The sequence below is a fragment of the Leopardus geoffroyi genome, chromosome C3 (assembly GCF_018350155.1).
Source record: "Leopardus geoffroyi isolate Oge1 chromosome C3, O.geoffroyi_Oge1_pat1.0, whole genome shotgun sequence".
Classification (NCBI taxonomy): domain Eukaryota; kingdom Metazoa; phylum Chordata; class Mammalia; order Carnivora; family Felidae; genus Leopardus; species Leopardus geoffroyi.
In genome coordinates this window covers 130,014,945-130,038,640 of record NC_059338.1, presented here as the reverse complement: position 1 = coordinate 130,038,640, position 23,696 = coordinate 130,014,945, and the positions used below count along the sequence as shown (strand labels likewise).

The following is a 23,696-nucleotide window of genomic DNA, read 5'->3' as shown; positions in this document are numbered from 1 at the left end:
GTTCTCACTTTACAGAGGAAAAGACCGAGCCTGGGCAAGTCAGTTTGCTGGATGTGTCCTACCCCCCATCCAGTGTTAGGTGTACAATTACTAGTAAGAACTGGCTGGTGAAAACAAGCACATACGTATAGTCTAAGAAGCAGTGAAACAAGAGGTCTGTATGGAATGGCAAGGAGCAGGGAGGAAGACGGAGGGGACTGGAGAAGGCGGCCCCAGGAGGGGCTCTGGCGGGGGCAGGTTTCATCTTCCCATCATCCGTGGGTCGCTAAGCCTCCCGCCGCCCTCTCCAGCAGATTTTCAGCCACACCAGCACTTCTGCCTGTAATGGGCTGTTTACTTGTTTGTCTCACCTCATGACATGATGAGCACCCAAAGGGCAAGTGCTGCCTTTGAAAACCCATTTCTTGAACATGCATCATGTCAGCAAGGAGCAGGTTCTCAATTAACATCCATTAAATGAATTGCGTCTACAAACGACATTGGGGCAAAAGTGAACCACGCGGAGCTGGACATCCAGAAGGATAATGGATGGTAAGTCCAGAAGTGGGAAAGGTTGGGGGTGGGGAAAGGCAGATGTAGGCAGAAGTCAAGAACAAGCAAGAGGCAGAAGGAGATGCAGTGAAGGAGCAGACAATGAGCATTCAAGGAAATGTTTTAGGAGGAGGATGAAACAAAAAGAAAGCTGAGCCCATGGACAATTTCTCAAAAGAGATTAATCTGATTATCATCCTTAGTCGGCACTAAGTTAAACAGAGGCCATGAAACCACGGTCTTACCTAATTGTAACGACAGTCTTAGGTTATTTGAACAACCTTTTGTTCACATGTTTCTGTTAAGAGGTAGTAAATATTTTCACCGTGTGGAGCTACTTAGCCTTAAAAGTGACTTTCAAACTATGCATTTCTTTTGTGCAATGGAGTGAGGATTTTACTTAAGAGTTTGCTGCTTAGCAAACATGGCCTCACCCATACGTGAAGGGAGTGGATGGACTACTGGAAAGGAGGCTGCTGTGTAAACTACAAAGGATACCAACAAACCAGTCCCAAGAAATACACCTGCACTAAAACCACAAGGTCCATTAAACCAAGCAACCGTCAAAAAGGGGAAAAGAACATTTTCTATAGAAACCTCACCTGAGAGAATGGAGCGAGAGAATTCAGTTAGATCCAATTTTCATTTCTTTATGGCATTAAAAGGAAATAAATGACTACTGAGATTAACATAGCTGCATTTATGGCAATGAGTGCATCTATCACAAATACACCACCAGCTACAATATGGCCCTCTTCAGAGAGAGAACACAAATCTGCTCAGCAAGAACAAGATGGCCTAACAGATTTATAATGGTAATTAAAGCTTTTTTTTTTTTTTTTTTAAAGGAGATATCCCCAAAGGTATTTAACTGGAAAATGCACAATAATCACAAACCTTCAGTAGCACACCAGGACCTGGGTACATTATGGGATGGTCCCCATTGTGTCACTGTTGCCCCCCACCCCCATATCCGCTTTTGTGCCCTTTTCTCATGCTCTTTGCTTAAGATGTGCTCTTGCCCATTTCTGTGTGCAGGAATCCTTCCCAACGTTCAAGATCCAACTCTAACCCCTTCCCAGAGGCCTTTCCTGACTCTCCCACATGGAAAAACAAATCCCTTTGTTCCCTTAAACTTCACGCAGGACTAAAAAGAGTCTGGAAAATGCAATGGACTCTATCATGGCACTTACTCTCCACCACGGCGATTTGTTACAACCGCACTACTAGAGGACATCCTGCTAGAGCGCCAGGAAGATCTCAGACCCACTTCTGAACTCCTAACAGTGTTCACCCATGGAACCATCCACAAGTACTTCCTGTCTTCCAAATCTGTCACAATGGCCTACCGCATAGGGGTCTGTAAGTACTGACTTCTAGATCCCTACTTTTTACTCCATTCTTCTGATGTCACTTCGCAGATTGCAAATTTACCCAACTATATATGGGGGAAAAGGCGGGTTTCAGTTATTTCCCTAAAGCCTAAACAGACATGCCCAAGAAAGGACAATAGGAGGATGTTTTAATCATCATACAATAGACATTTCATGCTCTGTCCTTTGAAAAAATTTTTAAATGTGTATTTATTTTTGAGAGAGACGGAGTGCAAGCGGGGGAGGGGCAGAGAGAGAGGGAGACACAGAATACTAAGCAGGCTCCAGGCTCTGAGCTGTCAGCACAGAGTGCGATGCGGGGCTCAAACTCCCGGACCGCGAGATCATGACCTGAGCCAAAGTCAAATGCTTAACTGACTGAGCCACCTGGAACCCCCTCTCTGTTTTTAACCAAACATGAACATAGTAGGAGGAGAATTTTCTATCTAACTTTCACGTCATCTTCTCGTACGTTCAAGTCTGGCTATTTTTTCTGAAAAGTTGGCTGAAGCACTATGAGGCAGGAATGCAGAAATGCAGGCGTGCAGGTGGGTAACTGTGGAAAAGAGAAGTCCAATCAGATCCTGTTTTGCAAGGCAGGACCCAGACAAAGACACAGGTGTTCGGCTCAAAGCTGTTTAAACTTCCACATTGCACAGCACACTATGGCGAATGAATCAGGCTGGTCTGAGTCTCAGAAAGGAAACCTGCGCCACCGAAATCTGTCTTTCTATTGTGCACAGCACGCACACACCCTGGCATAGCCTTTCGGGCACTTCAAACAGAGGTGTGGCTCCGTACCCCACAGACTGGAGTTTGTCTTCCTATTTGTAAGTGATGTATTAGGAGAAAATCATCTATCCTATTCCAGAATTTTGGGAAAGAACCTCTATAGCTACCTATGAATGCCGATGGGCTTCCACTAACCCAGTGACTGAACATGCATATTACTTGAACTTCAAAAAAGCCTCGGGTAGTGAGTGCCGCAGAGGCATTGTATCCTCACGTGTGCCCAATGAGGCCTCAGGAGAACAAGTTCACCCCAGATTTCTCTATGTGCTCCGTAACAGGAAAAAGAGCTCATGCCTGCACAATGCTTCCTGATGTCTAGTACTGTTCCGAATACTTAACACACACCAACTCAGGGAGCACTCATTTTAACCCTTGGTACTATTAATGATCACACCCATTTCACAGATGCTGAAATTAAGGCTTAGAGAGGTAACATTGTTTAGCTGACACCACTCAGCTAAAAATGTGACAAAACCAAGACACGAAGATGCTTTGGCTCTAATATCTGTGCTTTTAACTACTATACCATATTCCAGAGAGAATTCCCAAAACCTCTCTGGGGAAAATCGGGCTGTCAGTTAAACATTTATTTGAATTGTTTCCCTCTTTTCTCCCTTCTGAAACTCTGCACCATAGCTCACACTCACTTCTTCCTTTATTTTCAAAGGCAAAGATGACTGGGTTAGAGCTGACTTACAAGCCTCTCTTGCCAGGGCCAGCCTGACCAAAACAGAGGGGATGGCTCATCATCAGAGCTCAAGCTGTGGGGCAGAGTCAGGCACAAACCACCATCCGTGAGACGGTTCTGCCAGAAGTAGGATAGCATGGGCCCAACTGTTGGAAGACACGGGCCAACAGAAGCCCACCTCTTACCTGTGAGCTGGTAGCCCCTGGGGGACATGGGGACTCTTGGAGAGCATGGCAGGTGCTCCTTCACTATAGGGGAGGGGTTGCTATCACTTCTCTGCTTTCTCACATCCGGTTTCCCATTCACAGTGCAGGCCTCACTCCAGTCTGTGCTCGGGGAGCAGTGGGGGTGGCGACCTGAAATTCTGAGGGGGTTCTTCTGAATGTGGGGAGTCGGCGCTGGAACCAAGAGCAACAAAACAGAAGCAGTGCAGGGGCTGGAAGGGGAACTCCGGGAATGGGCTCCAAAGCCTAAGGCCTGGGGACGGCCCTGTAACCTGACTTCTTCCCACTGCAGATAAAGTCCCAGTTCCTGACTGCCCTCAGCTCCTGCTCTTCCTGGCTTACGATATAAAGACCTACCTGATTCACCCTTCCAGCTTCAGTTCTAAGGGAAGCGTTTGAATGCCATCCAGGTAAGTGGCAAAGGAGCCAAGACAAAGTCGGCCCTGGAGAGGGAAACAGGCCCAACAATGCGCCTGGATGGTCCTGTGCTGAGTCACACACAACAGAGCCAAAGCAAGCCCAAATGAGCACTGGGTGAAAAGTCTACACCAACCGCACTTCTCTGAAGAATTCCTCCTCCTCCTTGGAACAGATTTCTTTTCTAGTGATGCTCCCACACACTGCTTTAACCTCCACATAGCTCTTGTTTAATTTCCAGCTGCACTGCAAGTTGTTGACCTATCCATCTCTGCCACTAGGTTATAAATTTCCTGGAGGACAGGGCCATGTCTCTCTCTTCATTTTGGTTTCTCCCAAAGCACCCACTCTTCCTGCTTGTGCACAGAGTGGTATTCAGGAACCACTGATTGAAATAATTACAACATTTACTCTAACGTGAACCAGCATCCACTTTCCACTTCAAATTTATTACCTCGCTTAACCCTCACAATAATCCTGCGAAGAGCTATTGTTTTTTCCCCACTGTGCAGACAAAGGCACGTGAGGCCCGAGTTTCATCACTGACAGTGCCAGGATCTGAACCCAGACTGTAGCCACTGTGTTCTTTCTTAAAATTTTTTAATGTTTAATTATTTTTGAGACAGAGAGAGAGTGCGAGCAGGGGAGGGGCAGAGAGAAAAGGAGGCAGGGGAGGGGCAGAGAGAAAAGGAGAGAGAGGATCTGAAGCGGAGCTCGAACTAACAAACGAACCACAAGATCATGACCTGAGCTGAAGTTGGACACTTAACTGAGCCACCCAGGCGCCCCCACAGCATGTGTTCTTAACCACAAAGAGCACACACTGCCTCTCTATGCCCTGGAAACCCAGGAGTATAAATGACAATAGCATTTTATCAGGGAAGGAACAAACGAGAGGTCTAAATCTTCCACTCTTTTCCCCATGTGGCTCCCTCTGTTAGGAAAGTCTTTCTTCCCCCTTGTGTTCCCGGCAATGCCTACTTGTCTCCTCAAGACGGCCTAAGAGTTGCCCCTTGAAGTCTCTCTCAGTTCCTCCAGATACCTAGGGATCTTCTGTTGCTTTCTTATATGCACTGTCTTTTGCTGTATCACATCATAGAATCTGCTGCTTTTCTCCTCCCTCTCCTGCCTTGGAATATGCCTCAGAGGATGAGGGCTGTCTTTATACAGTACTCGACATGGAAGTATTCAAGGACTGCTGGTTCTATCAGTTCATTTAATACCTACTGAGTGCTACTTATCGTGTTAGGGGCATTCAAATTGAATTCTTCCAACTTCCGTGAGCTGGATGCCAAATCATCCCATTTTTTGACGAGTAATCTAAGGCTTAATATATCACATGGTTAGATGACATCTGAAAATCTCCTACCTCAGCCCAGTTTGCTCAGCTCCCAGAGTCTTTCTGGCATCCTGGTCCCCAAACATAAGGTGGGGCCAATACCATGAGGAAGAGCGGGATGTTCTTCAGGTTGACTGTGAATGGGTTTCTTGGGGTCTCGCTCCTGGGCCCTGCTCTGAGCCTGTTTGAGAAAGGGATACAGTCTCCAGGTGATGAGTGAATCAGACCTCTCAAACTTCAACTCTTTCACCTGCTTGTCTCCTATCGCTCAGGTTTCATGTGTGTGTTGTAACTGAGCCCTAGGAAATCGGTGTCACTAGCCATAATGGACTCAGGAATGAATGATCGTTTTCATTAAACTTAAAAACTTTTAAGCAATGATCTCAGCACAGAAATTAAAAAATATATATATTTATGCAGTATTGAACTGATAATATGAACCATCAGAAACCTGATGAGGTCTTAGCTTTGAGGTGGATTTTAAATCCCTGGGGGAGAAAATCAACTCAAGGATGACAAATGAGGAGCTCAGTTGGTTAAGTGTCAGACTTCGGCTCAGGTCATGATCTCGGGGTTCATGGGTTTGAGCCCCACATCGGGCTCTGTGATGACATATCAGAGCCTGGAGCCTGCTTTCAGATCCTGGGTCTCCCTCCCTCTCTGTCCCTGTCTCTCTCAAAAATAAATAAATACATTAAAAAATTTTAAAGAAAGAGATGACAAACGAATCAAAACCAAGTACTTCAAGTGCCTATGAGTTCTTGATACTTGTGCTGGATCCCATGTACTGTGTAAGATAGAATTAGCTTTATTTGCTACACAGTCTATATTAATAAACATAAAGTAGACTACTGAAGTCTAAAAATGACCAAAAATGACCACTTACAATTATCATTTTCTTTCTAGGTATAAGAAACATCTTATTCTGGGCATAACTCTCATAGTTCTAAGAATGATTCCAGCATATTTAGATTTGTAAGTAATTATTAGGAAAAACTTATAGTAATTCTAAACAGCTTTATAGTTCATTAGTTCAGCAGTAACTCAGATTTCTAAAAATTATTTAGTACTGAGGTGAGCACAATTTCATACTAACTGTATACAGAGATATAATGGATGAAGAAAAGGAAAAACAAAAAAAATTAAGAGAAAAAAAAAAATCTTGAAAATGTCATGAGGAAAACCAGCTACATATGGCCTATTTTAAGCTCCTAAAAGTCACTACACCTGCTTGGTACAGGGACTGTAAATATATTTATTTGTCTACAAGTTTTACCTTTGTTTTCCTAAAAAAAATCTTAATCCTTAATTAAGGAATCCTTGATTAAGGAATCCTTAACTCCTTAATCTCCATGGCTTGAACACCTAAACTTTTACATTCTTAGCTAATTCAGAGTCCTCTCCGACAGACAAAAGTTATAAAGCATGACTCGATGTAATCCACGCTTTTGAAAGAGCTACAATTTTATATTTTGATTCATTTAATAAGTGTTCATCATTTAGTGAAAGTTGTTTTTCTTTTCATATTTTCCTGTTTCATGAGAATAAGAAAAACTGCTGACCGACTAGACCACAATATACAGGTAACCAGTTTCTTCTCAATGGAAAAATTGAGACCGCTCAACAGAGACCCCTGGACCTCATCAAGCACGCCTGCACCTGCCTGATTTCCAGCAGGAGGGGTGATCTCTCAGGTGATTGGTCAGACCCTGCTGAGCAGGGGGCCTCTTCAAGCTGGGACTTGCCACTGCAAGAATTTGCAGGCAGGGTGGACTGTGTTCCTGGATACTCCTGCTCTGGGAGGCCAGGCAGATTCTCTATTACAAACCAGAGAGGGGTCAAACAAAATAAACTTGCAACGAGTTAGAGCAGAGACCCGGGGGAGAAAAAAAGGTAGATGCTACTGTGGAACACAATCATCACAAAACAGATGCCCAGTTCTCCCGTGGTTTTGATCTTAAGCTGAACTCACGTGCTCTTTGTAAGACTCGTAACTCGCTGCTCTTGGTCCTACCTCCTCTGTGTAGGTAAAATGCCTACTAATGTCCTTCTGGAGGGAGGTCCCAGCTGATAAGGTTTGGGGCCTGAAATTGGCTTCTGCAAAGTTTTCACGCTTTTTGTTTAATTAGTAACTCAGGGGGCGCCTGGGTGGCGCAGTCGGTTAAGCGTCCGACTTCAGCCAGGTCACGATCTCGCGGCCCGTGAGTTCGAGCCCCGCGTCAGGCTCTGGGCTGATGGCTCAGAGCCTGGAGCCTGTTTCCGATTCTGTGTCTCCCTCTCTCTCTGCCCCTCCCCTGTTCATGCTCTGTCTCTCTCTGTCCCAAAAATAAATAAACGTTGAAAAAAAAAATTTGTTTTTAATTAGTAACTCAGGCATCTTCATGCAAGTCATGTGCTTATTTTCTTGATCCATTTTGTATATACAACAACGAATCAAAAATCAAAGATACCTTTTCTAAGGCAAAGAAAATCATAGATGTCAATTTCAACCTTTTGCAACAGGCAGCATAAAGAGTTAATGAAAGCTCTGATTACTATACGGCTGACCATCTAGATACTTCGATGGCTACTCTATTAATAGAGTAAATAAAAAATTAAAAGGATTTGCTAATTTGACTTGATTTCAGACAACGGAATTATGCGAATAGAGATGTTGGTTATAACCCCAAACCTTGGCCAGTATCTTGCCTAAAACTTATCTTGGTATAAAATAATTCCTGTTTCCATAAATGGCTATCTCCAATGATTCCTTCTACATTTCTCTACCCCAGCCTTCTCTACTCATTTTCCTAACAACTATTACAAGTGACTATGGAAATCTTTGATGTTGATGTTTCCATTTCCGTTGGCAGCTCTTAAATGCACCATTTAGAGGCTTCTGAGCACCATCCTTACAGGAATCTCTTTGTTTTGTTCTTCTTTGAAAGTCCGGGACTCAAAGATTCATTATCCCTCTCCCCAAAGTGTCACCACCATTATATACGGTCCATGTGTGCTCTTAGCTGACTATGCTCAGATCCTTAGGGTTTTAACTCTCTTGCACACAACCAGTGATATACAAGATGAGTTCTCCTTTACCATTTTCAAGGATCCAGTTTTTCACAGGTAGACTGATTTGTTCATGCCCTTGATGGTCCTGTCCCAACTCTGCTTCCAGTCAGTCCACCTTATGCATGACAGCGAAAACCATTCTCCTCAGATGTTGTTTTGATCATGTTACTAACTTCCTCAGGACTCTGAAACGGTTTCCACTTGTGTGTTGCATAACACCTGATTAGAGCTTTTAAGATCCTTCAATAGTCAGCACCCTTATCTAATTGTCCTCCTCTCTCACCATGACTCAGCTGTACTCTACACCACCCACTACAAAGCAAAATACTGTGCCTCTTACATTCTACACACCAGCAGTGGGGTGTACAATCCAGAAGGGTTTTGAGTACGTTTTTGTACACATATTGTAAGATTTCTCAAAAGAGGACGAAGCTTCAGAGTAAAGATCTAACAGAAATGTTAGATCCGGTGTCCCTAGCCTCCCACCTTCCTATGATTTTTATTCTTTTCTACAAACCAACCGCATTAGCTTTCAGGAACTTCAGACTAGCACTACTACTGCTACGCCCAAATTTACTAACTTTCTGGATAGTTTTTTTTTTTTCCTGGGTGGTAGGAGGAGGGGGAGAGGGAAGGGTCTGCATGTGAAAGACCCTTGTTTTCAGGTTCTGTTGGCCATGGGAGTCACCACGGAATATCGACATAGAACATCAAAAGGTTAATAAGGCAATGAGGCCAAAAGTAACACCCACTGCAGCGAAGCACAAGGACACAGTAATGCCCATAGATAATGAACACTGGTGATCTCTACTGCCTTGAAGCATTTTTCTTTCTCTTCAGGCTGTGAGTCATCAGAGACACTATTCTTGCCCTACCTGGTAAAATCTCTGTTGCCTCTGTGACAAATCATGCCTTCGCTTCCCTTCGAAATATCGCTCAAGGCTCAAACTCCTTATGAAATCTTTCCAGACCAATTCCACCTGACACCAGACATGCCAATTATACCAGAACATCCTTTACTCATGCTGTCTGTCTCATTTTTCTCCCCCTTCTCATTATTACTCGGCATTCCCTTAGGACTAGCATCTTATACACATGAATTTACATAGATTCATATGCATACACGTTCACATAGACACTGTTTATGGGGGGATTCTTGAGGCTTTTTTTTCCTTCCCTTTGTTGGCTTATGCCTTCTGTTTCCTTTGAAATTTCCATTATCAGGCACTGAATAGAGGAGGCTCTGTAACTGTTACAAATATAGCAAACTGTAATTTAAAGAAAACTTTTCAAGAGTAAACGTTAGTAACTGAACTTTAACACCACAAAATTAACCTATTACTGGAGATTCCGAAGGGGGCGGGGAGAAAACTGCTACACATGGCTGTCTTTCCTTTGTTTTCATTTATAGAATGAAACATTAGAGACTGTCTGCTCACTCTATAATTAGATTTTAATCATTCCAACAATGGGCTGAAAGTTATTCTGATTTAGTGAGGAGTTAAGAAGAATAACATAATTTTGAAAAACGCTCTGTCAAGTTTGTGAGGTAACATGAAAAAAAAAAAAAAGACCTCAAAATATTCCTAGTGGCCAAGAAAAAAAAAACAAAAAAACCTTGGGAGGTGCTTTATGGACTGGTCCATCTATTCTTTTTTAATTCCCGTAAGACTGACCCTTCAGACATTTACATAAACTACTTCAAGACCTGTATGGGATGAGGCAGGCACTAATAAACAGCTGACTGAATGAATTGGTGTCTCATTATTTAACGACTCCCTACCGGTATGAGGTCTCTTCAATCAACCCTAAACTTGTGGAAGATTCAGGCCCATGCTTCCTTTCTCTCACTGCAGGTCTAGGGCAGTACTAAGTGTGTAAGCATTGAATAATACCCCTCAGATGATCAAGAATGACTGGCATGTGAGTTTTGCTCCTGGAATGTTTATGGGTACTTCAAAAATGGTTTTGATTTTGGTGATATGTCCCTCACTATAATCTTGTTCCTAACAGTATACACAATAGGACATTTGTCCTTTCAGTACACCATCTTCTGATTGAGGACAAATCTGGAGTTGGAAAAGTGAAACGTCAGTGATATGTCCCACCATGTTTCCTATCTGAATAATTTCTGTAAGAAATATTGTTGGTGTGGTTTTGTGAAGTGCAAAAACTGGCAAAGGAAGGGAATTCACACAACAGTGGAGGCCCAGACTTGGGCTTTCTGTGACAGTGTGGTCCAGTTCCTCACTTCCTCATCTCCACTGATGAGAGACCCAGAAAGATTACTTTACTTTATATGTTTGAAATAAATGACCCACATTCCAGGAATGATGAACCTTTTCACTAATCTTATTCAGAAGCATTAGAATATCACACACACAAATGTCTTAGATGTGCCTCTGTTCCTTGCCCACCACTTCTACCCACCAGTTCCTGCTAATTTCATTTCCTGCTTCTCAGGCAAGGGCATGGGTCTTTATCATCTGTCCACAGCCCAGGCCTCCACAGCCTTGGCCCCACTTATATCCATCTCAGAGACAGATGGTTCCCTGCTCACCTTCCTTCAAAGACTCCCCAAGGCCAACAAACGGTAGACAATCCAGCTCCCAAACCTTCATGACATCATTTCCTATCCTATCTTAACCTACATTTATCAACCTTCAGCATACCTCAGAATAACCTGGGAAGCTTGTAAAACCAAACTTCTGAGCCTCACCCAAAGAAATGTGAAATCAGCAGTAGGTGGGAGCCAGAAGATTTTAAGTGCCCCTTCTGATCTGCTGTAGGGGGTGGATGGACCACACCTGGAGAGGCAATGTCACCTCTATCCAAAGGCCGGTAGGAACCTACCCTATGTACTTTTATGCCACTCCATCTTCCTCCAGATACTCCTTCTGTCTGGGGCATCCTTGCCACCATTTGCTTCCTGCGGAATCTCGATTCACTCTCCACAGCACAGGCTCAGCCCCACATGTGTTCAGTGTTCTTTCTTCTGATGTGGTTTCAGTTTTTCTTAGAATTTACCATATTAAACTGACATTATCCGTCTGTTTGTCTCATCCACAAGATTTGTGGCTATCAAACGAATATTGGTTAAATGAAACTGGCAAAATGAAGCATACGACTAAATCACACTGCTCCCAGATGGATCTTCCTTTATGAGCCTAAGGCAGGTACGTGGGGTAAAAGGAAAAAATTTCCTACCCCAATTCTCAAAATCTAGTGGCTTGGGCTCTGATGCTGTGCTGCCTGGGGTCCACCCTACACAGGGCACCTACTTGTTTTGTGAACTTTCTACGTTGCTACGGGGATTAAGGGAGGTTACAGATGCCAAGGTCATGGCACAGGTTCAGGCACCAGGTGAGCACTCAACCAGGTCAGCTTTATTTGTATGTGGCCAAAAGGCATCACCGAAATTGCAATCCTCAGAGCAAAAGGGGAAGGGTGCTTGCACTGGTGCATAGGATACGTGGGGGAAATGTTTAGCGGTGTCAACACTGCTTCCTTAGCTGGAAACACCGCCAAAAAATCAACTTACCGCAAAATAGCTAACTTTGATGTTTCAAGTCCAAATGATTCTGGGATTCTGCTACCATCAAAAATCACATCTTACAGACTCTATGCAGAGATGAGTTAAAATGTGATTTAAAATTATTTAACTATTGAAAAACTTAAAATTTTTTTTAAGTTTGTTTTTAAGAGAGAGACAGAGAGAGCGAGTGGGGGAGGGGCAGAGAAAGAGGGAGAGAGAGAATCCGAAGCAGACCCTGCGCTGTCAGCACAGAGCCTGATATTCAGCTAGAACCCACAAACCGTGAGATCATGACCTGAGCCGAAACCAAGAGTTGGATGCTTAACAGACCAAGCCACCCAGGCACCCTGAAAAATTTAATAGTTTTTTTTTAATGTTTACTTTTGAGAGAGAAAGAGAGACAGAGAGCATGCACGCCTGCACGCAAGCCTGGGAGGGGCAGAGAGACAGGGAGACGGAGGAGCTGAAGTGGTCTCTGTGCCGACAGCAGCAAGCCCGATGCGGGGCTCGAACTCATGAACTGTCAGATCGTGACCTGAGCCAAAGTTGGACACTCAAGTGACTGAGCCACCCAGGGGCCCCATTAGTTGTTGCTGTTGTTTTTTAAAGAAAGTGCTAGTCATCTTCTCCCTAGTACTATTCAACTCTTACCTATGTATATTCCGTTGATAGCACTGCTATTGTCAGGGGTAAAATTACATATACGAAAAGACATTTTGTTAGGTTTTCTTAATTCAGTCCCGTATGGACCTTGAGCGTGATCACAAAGGACTAAGAGAGGTTAGGCAAAGGGGCGTGGGTGTGAGGGCGTTCCAGGCAGAGAGCTGCTTGTGCAAACAGCACAGGGGAGTGTTGGTGACAAGCTCACCCAAGCGGGTCAGGTGCTTCCCAGTGGGTGCTTCCACCTCACAGCCCCCATCCGGCTCACAGCTCCCAACCTGCCACACGGAAGTGCTATGAGACCCCCCACCCCCAACACACACCGCCCCAGGGTATTTGCTCTCAAGGGCAAGTTTTGTTTCTTATTCATCTTTGTATTCCTAGGGCCTAGTATCGTATTTGGACAGAGCTGGCACTAAATAAATGTTTGCCAAAGGATGTTTCTTCAGCACAATAATTTGTGAGGGTGATATTTTGTTCCAGGATGTTGCCAAGAAAGAAACAGGCCAACAGATCTTGCTCACTGGGTAGGTCCTTTGAGCACAAATCTTAGAAAGCATAATTTCACAAACTCAAGAATAGATATTCTGATACCTGAATTGCATGGTCTTAAGGCAACAGATTCCTCCTAGTCCTTAACATGAGAAGTGCTTTATTTGTACCTCTTTAAAAGAGCTGCCTCCAGTATCCTGGACGTGGAATTCCTCTTTTGCAATGTGCCTCATAAATGTCTTTGTTCCTCAGGGTTGGGTCTGAGCTCTTTATGTATGGTACAAATCTGAATTCCAGGCTATGTTCCCTTTTGTCTTTGGGGCCAGCATCTCCCAATTCAAGAAGTCAAAATCCAAACCAATTTTCCTCTCTAAACCCATACTTTCCTCTCCGGTCCCTGTCTGAATAAACAGTACTAGCATCCATCCAGTTGGCCCATCCTGAAACTCAGGGGTCACTCTGACTCTGCCTCTTCTAGGTTTGCCACATTTATTCAACCAACCATCAAGTCCTATGGAGTCTGCCTGGGACGCTGTCACCATACATTTTCTTCTATCTCCGCTGTCACTGCTTAGCTCAGCCCATGGGCTCTTACCTAGATTGCTAGTTAGCACATTACCACTTAATCGGCCTCCAATTGTATTGCCCCTTACTCTTCCCAGTCCCTATATCACCTGCATCCAGAGTGATCTTTCTAAATTTGATCATATAATTCTGCCTAAAACTATCAGTAGCTCTCCTCGGACTTTGGGATAATGTCCAAACTCCCCCTTTATAGGTCAGTGAGCCCCTCATCTCATCTCCACTTCGTCTCTCAACACCCCCCACACCTAAGTAGTCTTTTTTCCAGCCATACCAAACATTTTACAATACCCCAAATACATGTGGGCCATTATCCTTTGTACCAGCTGGATACAAGCTGGATACCACCCGCACAATCATGCCTCCGGCCCCAGGCTATGACTAAGCTCCTCCTATGTGTTATCTAAGCTTGTAGCCAGGTGCCAATCACCTGAGAGGTAACTGCATTTTTATTTTTTGAGAGAGAGAAAACACACGTGCATGCGTGAGCAAATGAGGGAGGGATCTCATAAGTGTGAGATCACGACCTGAGCAGAAATCAAGAGTTGGCTGCATAACGGACTGAGCCACCCAGGTGCCTGGGTAATTGCAATTTTATCTGTCCTAACCAGGCTGTATGATGGGAAGAGCTGGATCTTAATCATAATATTACATTTACATAGTATGTCATCGATTAATATTATAAGAGTGATTAAAATCATTATTTCCCTGAGATAAAAATCCAAACCTTATAACATGGGCTCGTAACTTAGAGTCTTTTCTGCAAGTTCAGACCAGGGTGTTAACTAACGTGTTAGCTAATGACCCTTCCAGGGCATTTTCATTTTTGCAAGGTATCTATCAGTCACAGCTCAACTCATTCTCAAATTGCTAGGGTGAATAGGAGGGGTGGGAATGAGGGACAAGGGCTGGCAGTGGGTGGGTATGGCCCCGTCACCAGACACTCCTCCATTCCTACTCCTTAACCTGAAAGTCCAGCTTCTATGGGATTTTTCCTTAACATGTTTTGACTTAGTAGGGTCCCCACATGAATATCAAACCTTTCCCTCAATGGATGGAAGTGAGTGTAGGAAATCCTGAAATACTAATTCAAAAAGCTCTTACACCAATGTAAAAAATTAAACAGGGATCTCTGGACCAAGCCAATTGAGATCAAAATTTGATGGACTTTATGTAGTAAAACTCAGCAAAATTTTAACCTTATTCAAAAGAAAACTGACAAAAATCTAACAGTTATTTGTTAATCTCTGGCACAATTATTTTTAAAATGTTAGAAAATGAATTAATGTATTTTACTTGACTTGAATAAGTTTCTTTCAGCACACAGGGAATTCCTAAGAAGATCTGACTTCAAAGAGTTGCACTCTTTTGGAGGCAATCTTGATTCCTTACATATTAATTAAATTTCTGATAAAGAAGCTTATTTTGAATTGAAGCATATTATACAAATAAATGTGAAACACCGACTAAAATAGAAGGGCAAAATTATTAAAGGCTTATTTAGTTTTATTCTCAAGGGGCCGTTGTACTAAAGCTGAATGAGTTACATAAATACCTTTGGCATTTGTTGGATCCTGTTCCTAAACACAATGTTCATATTTCATCTATAATAAGAAAAGCATCTCAAAGATTTGCAAGGCACTAGTCTTGCAAGCGGCCAGTTTGGTGTCTTGAGTAAAGTGAGATTGGCGGAGTCAGCTTAATCCATGATGGAAAGTTGTGAGCGGGGTCCTCTGGCTGTCGGGCAGCTGCCGCTCAGAGGAGTCTCCTGGCTCTGTGAGCGTGCACACAGAGCTCTGCCACTCGCCTGCAGACAGAGGCTCTGTCTCCAGGAGCACATGGGATGGAACATGGATGCTATCACACTTGTGGCTTTCATCACGTATGTGAGAAAGTCATTGCTGCTTTAACTCTTCGTATTTACAGCATCAGGAAAATGTCACGTGTCAGAGATAAAGGAGATCGAACCTGCTGCGGTTTGTACCGTCTAAGCCAACTCTGATTTCTATAGTTAAAACAAGGGTGACATGTGTCCCAAAAACCTGGCTAACCCTCCCCTTAGAACGTTGTCTTTTTGCTCCAGTTTTCACCAAGTTGATCTCCGCAGGACTGAACGCTACCTCGTATCCCATGCACACCACACACAGCATCTTCTCCTTATGTTCTCTGTTTAATCAAAGTGGAAAGCCATGCCTCTATGATCCCCAGGTTTAAAAAAGTATGTTTCTAATGGCCAGGAAGTCTGGATAACTGTGTGACCCTCTCATTATTACGGCATAAGACTAATTTTCCTGACATTTGTATTGCTTGAGCCTACTTGTTAAATCATTAGAACACCCGGCCACCTCCAGGCCTCAGTTTCTGAATGGGGCTGGACTCGAGAGGGCAGGTGGAAGAGTTTTTTCAAGAAAGATCTTCAGAAACAAGATTCCCATAACACAGTAGGTTCCCCTGTTATGTGTAATGACCCACTAAATTTTCACAAGGTTCCCATAACACAGTAGGTTCCCCTGTTATGTGTAATGACCCACTAAATGGCGACACATCTCACAAAACGTAAATTATATGTGGTTATTTACAGTTTATAAAGCCCTATGATACCCACTCTCTCATTCAACTGTTAAAACAACTCTCCTGTGAAGAAAGAGGCAACTATCAATTCCCATTTACAATAACTTTTTTGCACCCCGGCCTGAGTGTATTAACGAAGCCTCTGGAATCTGCTTGTAGAAGAGCTGGTGATAACAGGGAAAGGGGTGACGGGTAGCAGAGGTTGATATGGAAGAGTACAGGAGGCCTAAATAAGGCAAATAATTAATGCTCTCCTCAGTAGTGAATTCCCATATTTTAGGTGACTTCCTCCAAAATCACTTTACCTACTTAACAGCCTCTTCATTAAAATGGCTTACAAGGCATTACAGAAAAATTCAACCTTCCTGAAAAAAAAAAAATCACTTACGTTAAAAACTGAACATTAACCAGAGCCCCAGGAGAAGATCATCTACAATGGTCTGATAATCTACAATGGTTTTTAAAGATATGATAGGACTACTAACATTACAGAAAAGAAATAAAGATAGAATATAAAGTAGAATTTTGATTTGCAAAAGAGAACGAGAATCCTTTTCTCCAACTGAATTTAAGAATTTCAAATTCCTGGCTCTTCACAATAACTTGGAAGAGGCTCGGCTTTTTTTTCTAAAATTGGGAGAAGTTTAATTTGGATCCAAAATGTGCACTGACTCATGGTTGACTCTGGGTTTTAATTACTAATAAGTGAAGTGAATCAAGTCAAGTAATCTTGTGAGGAACTGTTCCCTTGAACGCTATTTTTTGAGCTTAAGAAAAATGACCAGGAAAAAGAAAGAGGGAAGACAAGAAAAACTTTCAAAAGGAAAAAAAGACAAGTGAGCATTTGGCGAACAGGTTTTTAAAAAACAGTAAGCTCTTAGGCTCTGCTCTGATTTATCCCATATTTTGGTGATGTCAACCAGGTAGGGATGAGCTAATATTTTTATAGTGAGTATAAGCTGACTTCCTGGAGTTTCCATATCTGTTTACGGGAAGCACTCACATGTATCACTGGACCAGCTCACACCTATGAAGAATGGAGGTAAGAGTTTGGCTTAACCTCAAGTTCTTATTTCCCAGCCTTGCCTTTGTTATGATTTTTTAATGCTGCTGACATAGTTAAGGAAAAAGGTACCTGAAACATGCACTTTTGCATTTTCTGTACTGCCTTCACTACGGTCAGATTATAGCATGATGAATTATGAGAGCTATGTGTCCTTCCTTTAAAGCTGGTTTATAAATGCCCAAGAAAACAGAATTAGAAGCACTGGCAGTGTTTATAGCCTAAGTAGTGAGAATTTAATTCACTCGTTCATCAAATATTTACCGGAGCCCTTACCAAAGTGCCCTGATCTAAACCAGCTCCTTGGGTGTACCAAAGTGAGCAAAGCTGCTTTCAGGGCCTGGCTTTCTGATCTAGTTGGAGAAAGAGATGTGAAACAAACATACTGAACTAGACGAGAGCTCAGACAAATGGGCATTTAGGTGGAAGGGGGTGGCAGTAGAGTGGGAGGGTATGGGGTTGGGTAAACCCTCCATGAAAAGGAGACTTGATGCCTAGACCTGAAGACAGAGCAGCCCTGAGCAGCTGGCTGGGGCCAGGGCACCAGGAAGAGGGAAGGGATGAGCAAAGATGTCCTTTAGAACTTCAGGAAAGCTGTCGTGGCTGAATCATTCAAGCCATGGAAGAAACAGGGAGAGTGGTAAGAGATCATAAAATACCTTTTTATTTAAAAAAAATTTTTTTAAACATTTATTCATTTTTGACAGTGAGAGAGACAGAGCATGAGTGGGGGAGGGGCAGAGAGAGAGGGAGACACAGAATCTGAAACGGGCTCCAGGCTCTGAGGTGTCAGCACAGAGCCCGACGCGGGGCTCGAACTCACGGACCGTGAGATCATGACCTGAGCTGAAGTCGGACGCTTAACCGACTGAGCCACCCAGGCGCCCCTTAAAATGCCTTTTTAAATGAAAAAGCATGGGGTGCCTGGGTTAAGCATCCAAATTTGGCTCATGCCATGATCTTGCAGGTTCATGGGTTCAAGCCTCGTGTCAGGCTCTGTTCTGACAGCTCAGAGCCTGGAGCCTGCTTCAGATTCTGCATCTCCCTCTCTCTGCCTCTCCCCCCCTCATTCTTTCCCTATCCCTCTCTCAAAAATAAACAAACATTAAAAAAAAAAGTATGGAAAATATGTCTTTCATGTAGGAGTTTTGAAAAAAATGATGTCATTTTTCATATTCAAGTCCAAACCTGGCAACATGGAATCCAATCTCTAGTTGTGAAAACAGGTGCAGCAGGCACACCTGTGCACCAGTTCCTTGGGCTTCAGGCCTCCACATTCGACCTGGTGCTTCTGTCCCCTGTACAACTGCATCTGTGACAAGCCTGGCAGGGAGAGTGCTGGGCCAGGGACAGCACAGGGCTCCCTCCTGACATTACTGGCCCTGCTGTTACCCCCTGAAGTTCAGGAGAGGCTGGGAGCAGCAGTCACTGACACGTCACGGTAGTCCTGGAAGCCTGCCCAGTCAGTTGAGTGAGCACCGTCCCAGCTTCAGGCAGTCTGGCCACAGAGTCAGAGAACAGGGTAACTATTCCATTCCACTCTACACTCCCACCTTATTTCCGTTCTTCGAATCTGTGTGCTTCAATGAAGGCAGTACAAACAAATGCCTAAGGTTCTCAATTGCTTTAAATTTTTTTCAAATGTTTATTTATTTTTGAGAGAGAGTGGAAATGAGGGAGGGGCAAAGAGAGGGGGGGGACAGAGGATCCGAAGTGGGCTCTGTGCTGACAGCAGTGAGCCCGATGTGGGGCTTGAACTCACAAACCATGAGATCATGAGCTGGACCAAAGTTCAAAACTCAACTGACTGGGCCCCCCAGGTGCCCCAGGTTCCCAACTGCTTTAAGCCAGCTCTCTTCCATCCTTTAGCATGATAACCATGTCCTCTGGGGCTCAGAGTCTACAAACCTCTTCTTTTGTCTACATCCTTTTCTAAACGATCTTTTTCCAGAGAAGAGTGGTTCTCTGAGGGCCACTCATATGCTATCTCAGCCAAATGCCTCACTTTAAAACTCCTTAAAATATTTTTCTCAAGAACCAGTACTCTGAACATGTCTTAAGAAATTACTGAAGACAAGAGTTAAATGGGGTAAAAATGCCCAAATGAGAACTGTCATTGAAACAACAGGTATGGAAGGGTGATCTTGGGCACAGCACTGGTCTCGGCCTCTGAATGTGAGGGGCTTGAGATATTCAGAGCTGCTCCCCTACATCTGGAACCTTTCTTTAAAAACAAGGGTGAGGGGCGCCTGGGTGGTGCAGTCGGTTAAGCGTCCGACTTCAGCCAGGTCACGATCTCGCGGTCCGTGAGTTCGAGCCCCGCGTTGGGCTCTGGGCTGATGGCTCAGAGCCTGGAGCCTGTTTCCGATTCTGTGTGTCTCCCTCTCTCTCTGCCCCTCCCCCGTTCATGCTCTGTCTCTCTCTGTCCCAAAAATAAATAAACGTTGAAAAAAAAAATTAAAACAAACAAACAAACAAACAAACAAACAAGGGTGAGACAGTTTCTCAATTCTAGCAGGTGATTTTTACCCGCAGGACCAAGACAAAAAGGGAAGAAAACATTTTGTTAAATCTTATACATTTGGTACTTTTTAGATCAGAACAGAAACCTGAGGAAAAGTTACAGGAGTCAGCAAATTAATAGTACCCCTTAGAGTTTTCACTCTTTCTTTTAAAAAATGTTTATTTTTGAGAGAGACAGTGTGAGCAGAGGAGGGGCAGAGAGAGAGGGGGACAGAGGTTCCAAAGCAGGTTCTGCACGTTAACAGCAGTGAGCCCAATGCGGGGCTCGAACTCACAAACTGTGAAATCATGACCAGAGTTGAAGTCAGATGCTCAGCCAACTGAGCCACCCAGACGTCCCAGAGCTATCACTTTTTAAGTGCTAACCTGCTAGTAAAGGATCAGTATCTACTGATTCTTTATCTGCTGCATTATTTTTACTATCTACTGGTAACATGATTCCCCACGTTCTCTTATCTGTAAGAATTAAACAGGGGCCCACAATAAGTCTTGTGAAATACACCTCCTGTGCATTTCCTACGGAGATACAACACTACCCCCTATTCAACGAAGCAAAAGAAAGGTCCACAGACCTTCTTGAGTTTCTGGGCTGAAGCTGGTTGGTTCCATGTCCCCCGATCTCCCTGAGGAGGATATAATTATTTTCTCTCAAAGCCAACTTGAGGCTTTGCTTCAGGATAATATAAGGTGATGGTACACAAATGGATCCAACTCCCTGAGACTTAAGTAACAAAAATTCTCCACAGCCTATGAAATAACAGCAACAGAATAATGATTAGCACTATCTGGGTGGCAAACTAAGATGGTCAGTAACTATTAAAGTTATCATCTCCCTCTGTTGCTAATGGCGAACAAGTGATTTTGAAAGCAGCAGCTGCCAGGAGGTAGTTATTTCTAGTTGTTATTCTGCCATTACTGGGGCAGGATGAGGGGGAGAATGTCACCTTATGTTCTTAAACTTTTGCTATTTTGTAAAACCAAAACACTAACAGTAACTACTGGACTACTGGTCCAGGAAGTAACAGTAACTACTGGTTACTGGTCCAGTAACTACTGGACTACTGGTCCAGGAAGTACTGAGCAGATACTGAGACATTATAAAGAGCCATGGTTTATGACAATATAGCAAGAAGTTCTCCTCCCCCCCCCCCCACCCCGCCAGCAATCTCCAAAACCTTAATGGAAGCTTTTTTTTTTTCTATTATTTATTCATTCACTCATTTAATGAGAGCATGCTTTCATGCTGGGGCAGGGGAGATACAGAAGGAGAGATGGAGAATCCCAAGCAGGCTCCAGGCTAAGCATGGAGCCCAGTGTGGGGCTCAATCCCATGATCCTGGGCCAAAATCAAGAGTCTGAGGCTCAACCAATGAAGTCAGCCAGGTGTCCCTCTCTTTGTTTAAAAAAAAAAAAAACAAAAAAGCTTTTAAAAGAATGTAGAACTTTAAACTCAGAGCTACTGAAGGGGAATGTCAATCCATCAGCTATTTTCTACAAAAACAAGTGGCAAAACTCTGTATCTGAAGTATCATGAAAGCAAGGAATCTGGAAAGAGGAGTAACACAATGAAAGTAAGGGAGACATAAAAGGTTACTTGAGAATTTTGTTTTCTCTGTTGCATCATCCAAATAGTATATATATATATTTTTTACTGTAGTTAGAAGAGTTAACATGCTATCTACCCTCTTAACAAATTTTTATGTGCACAATACAGTATTGTTAACTGCATGCACAATCGTCTTGCTTAACTGAAACTTTATACCTGTTCAACAGCAGCTTCCCATTTCCTCCTCCCTCCAGCCATTGACAACCACAATTTTAGTCTCTGTTTCTAGGAGTCTGACCATTTTAGACACCTCACTTAAGTGGAATCATGCAATATCTGTCCTGTGACTGGCTTATTTCACTTACTATAATGAATTGAGCATTGAAAAGATAGCTAGGTGAAATTTTTAGGAAGTAGTTAACTGGCCAAAAGTATATTTGATTAAAAACTACACAACACAGTAATCTCAAACTATATTACCACTACCCCCAAAAGATTTTCAACAGAGAGGATGTGGCTAGCACTTGGGTAGGAGTTTATGATACTAGTACAATCAGAGATCCTTGCATTACAAGCCTTTCCCTTTCATTATGTAGATTCCTCCCATTTAAACTAATCATAAAAGTCAATAATTAAAACAAGCTTAAGAAAATCATTTGCTAGAGTGTCCTGCACAGTTTTACTTTGCATCTGCAGAGATCAATCTGCTTCTACTAGGATCACTAGGTTGTAAAGTGAAAGCAAATGGAAAAATCCAGGAGTGCCTTTAAAATTAGAGGCCAGGGCATAATCAAGGGTATAGCACTAGCTCAAAAGTTAGCTGAGGGCCAGGAAGCCAGTAAGATTAGAGGTGCCAAGTATCCCATCTATAAGCAAACCGAAAAGCAAGTAATTCAACGCTTGGCTATTAGGGAAACTATGGTCTAAAATAAAATATGCTCAACAGAGAAACGCGGAGAGGCCCTTCCCGAAAGTTTATGCTAATCAACAATAAGCAATATTAACTTTAAAATAGGAGGAGTTTGGGATAAAGATGGAAACCCTGAAAACTTTTGACACCTACCTCAATATAACACAAAAAACATGACCTCTTCATTTTCCAAGTAATGTTTCAGATACTCAGAAGTAAACAGTGACCATAAAGTTTTTATTTTTTAAAGAAACTTCAAAAGTCTGAAAGTATAAGGTTGAACCTTGTGCAAGTGCCATTTTTTGAACATCAAGAAGTTCAAGTATCAGAAATTTTGTATGGTTCAACCAAAGAAAAGAGAAGCTTAATTCAATGCTAAGTATAAAAACCTGAAGACACACTAATATTCTGTGGCGTCCAAAGGACATTTACTTCTACAGGAAAATATTACTGAAGCAAGAAAAGGGTTTTTAATATTCTATGCTAAATGTACGCCTCAAGTCACATGATACTGTGGCCATTCGGTGGCCATGTAAATAAGCCTAAAAATCATATTTTCCATTTATAACCATCTTTTTTTTCTTTTTTTGTCTACAATATGACAATTCTATTCCCAATAGATTTCTCCATCCCTCTCTTTGGACCCCAAATCCAGCTATTCATGGCAAAACTTCAAGCACATAGTCCTTCTGTGCCCACATACACCCCACTTCTCAATCTATAATTCATCGCGATCTCCTACTCACTCCATCCCTTCTCTACTGCTCTACTTTCTTCCAACTTTGGCACACTGACAGTCCCATCTGTCCATGGCAGGTTCCCCCCACCCCTTTCCTTTTAATACACCGGTGATCTAATCATTCCAGCATAGAATGTGACAATTTGTATCAGCCTTAGTCCCTCTGCCATTCCCATACAGTTGAGCTCTGTTGTTTTAAACAATGCATAGGAGATTTGGTCTTGTAACTTTCCATTTCTGCCATATCTAGATCTTGGTGGCTTTCTCAAAAAAAAAAAAAAAAAAAAAAAAAAAAAAAGAAAAAGAAAGAAAAAATCATTCTCTGTGGTAGTATTAAAACAAAACAACACACCCCTGAAAGTAACTTTCTCGATTCCTGAAAATGTGCATAGTCTGAGTGACCCGACGTTAAGTATTAGGGAAGTAGTTTGTGACAGCAAGGGGATCTCAATGTGCTTCCACATTTTGCGATGACGGCCAGGTTCACAACAGTGCAGGTACGTTTCTGACTCTCATTCCATTGGAATTAATCATTTTCTAACTTTGATTCTGATAGTTACAGAAGCAAATATGGTGATGTTACCAACAGAATGACAACCAAAATATTTGATATCCCACTGTTTTGAACGACCATGCACAACCACCCGCCCTGCATTTACA

At 42.9% G+C, this 23,696-nt stretch overlaps 1 protein-coding gene across 4 annotated transcripts in view; it reads right to left on the bottom strand.

Moving 5' to 3' along the window:
- The window catches only part of JPH1 (junctophilin 1), an 84,816-nt gene that overhangs the window by 54,039 nt on the left and 7,081 nt on the right, over nt 1–23,696 (bottom strand). The window lies entirely within an intron of this gene.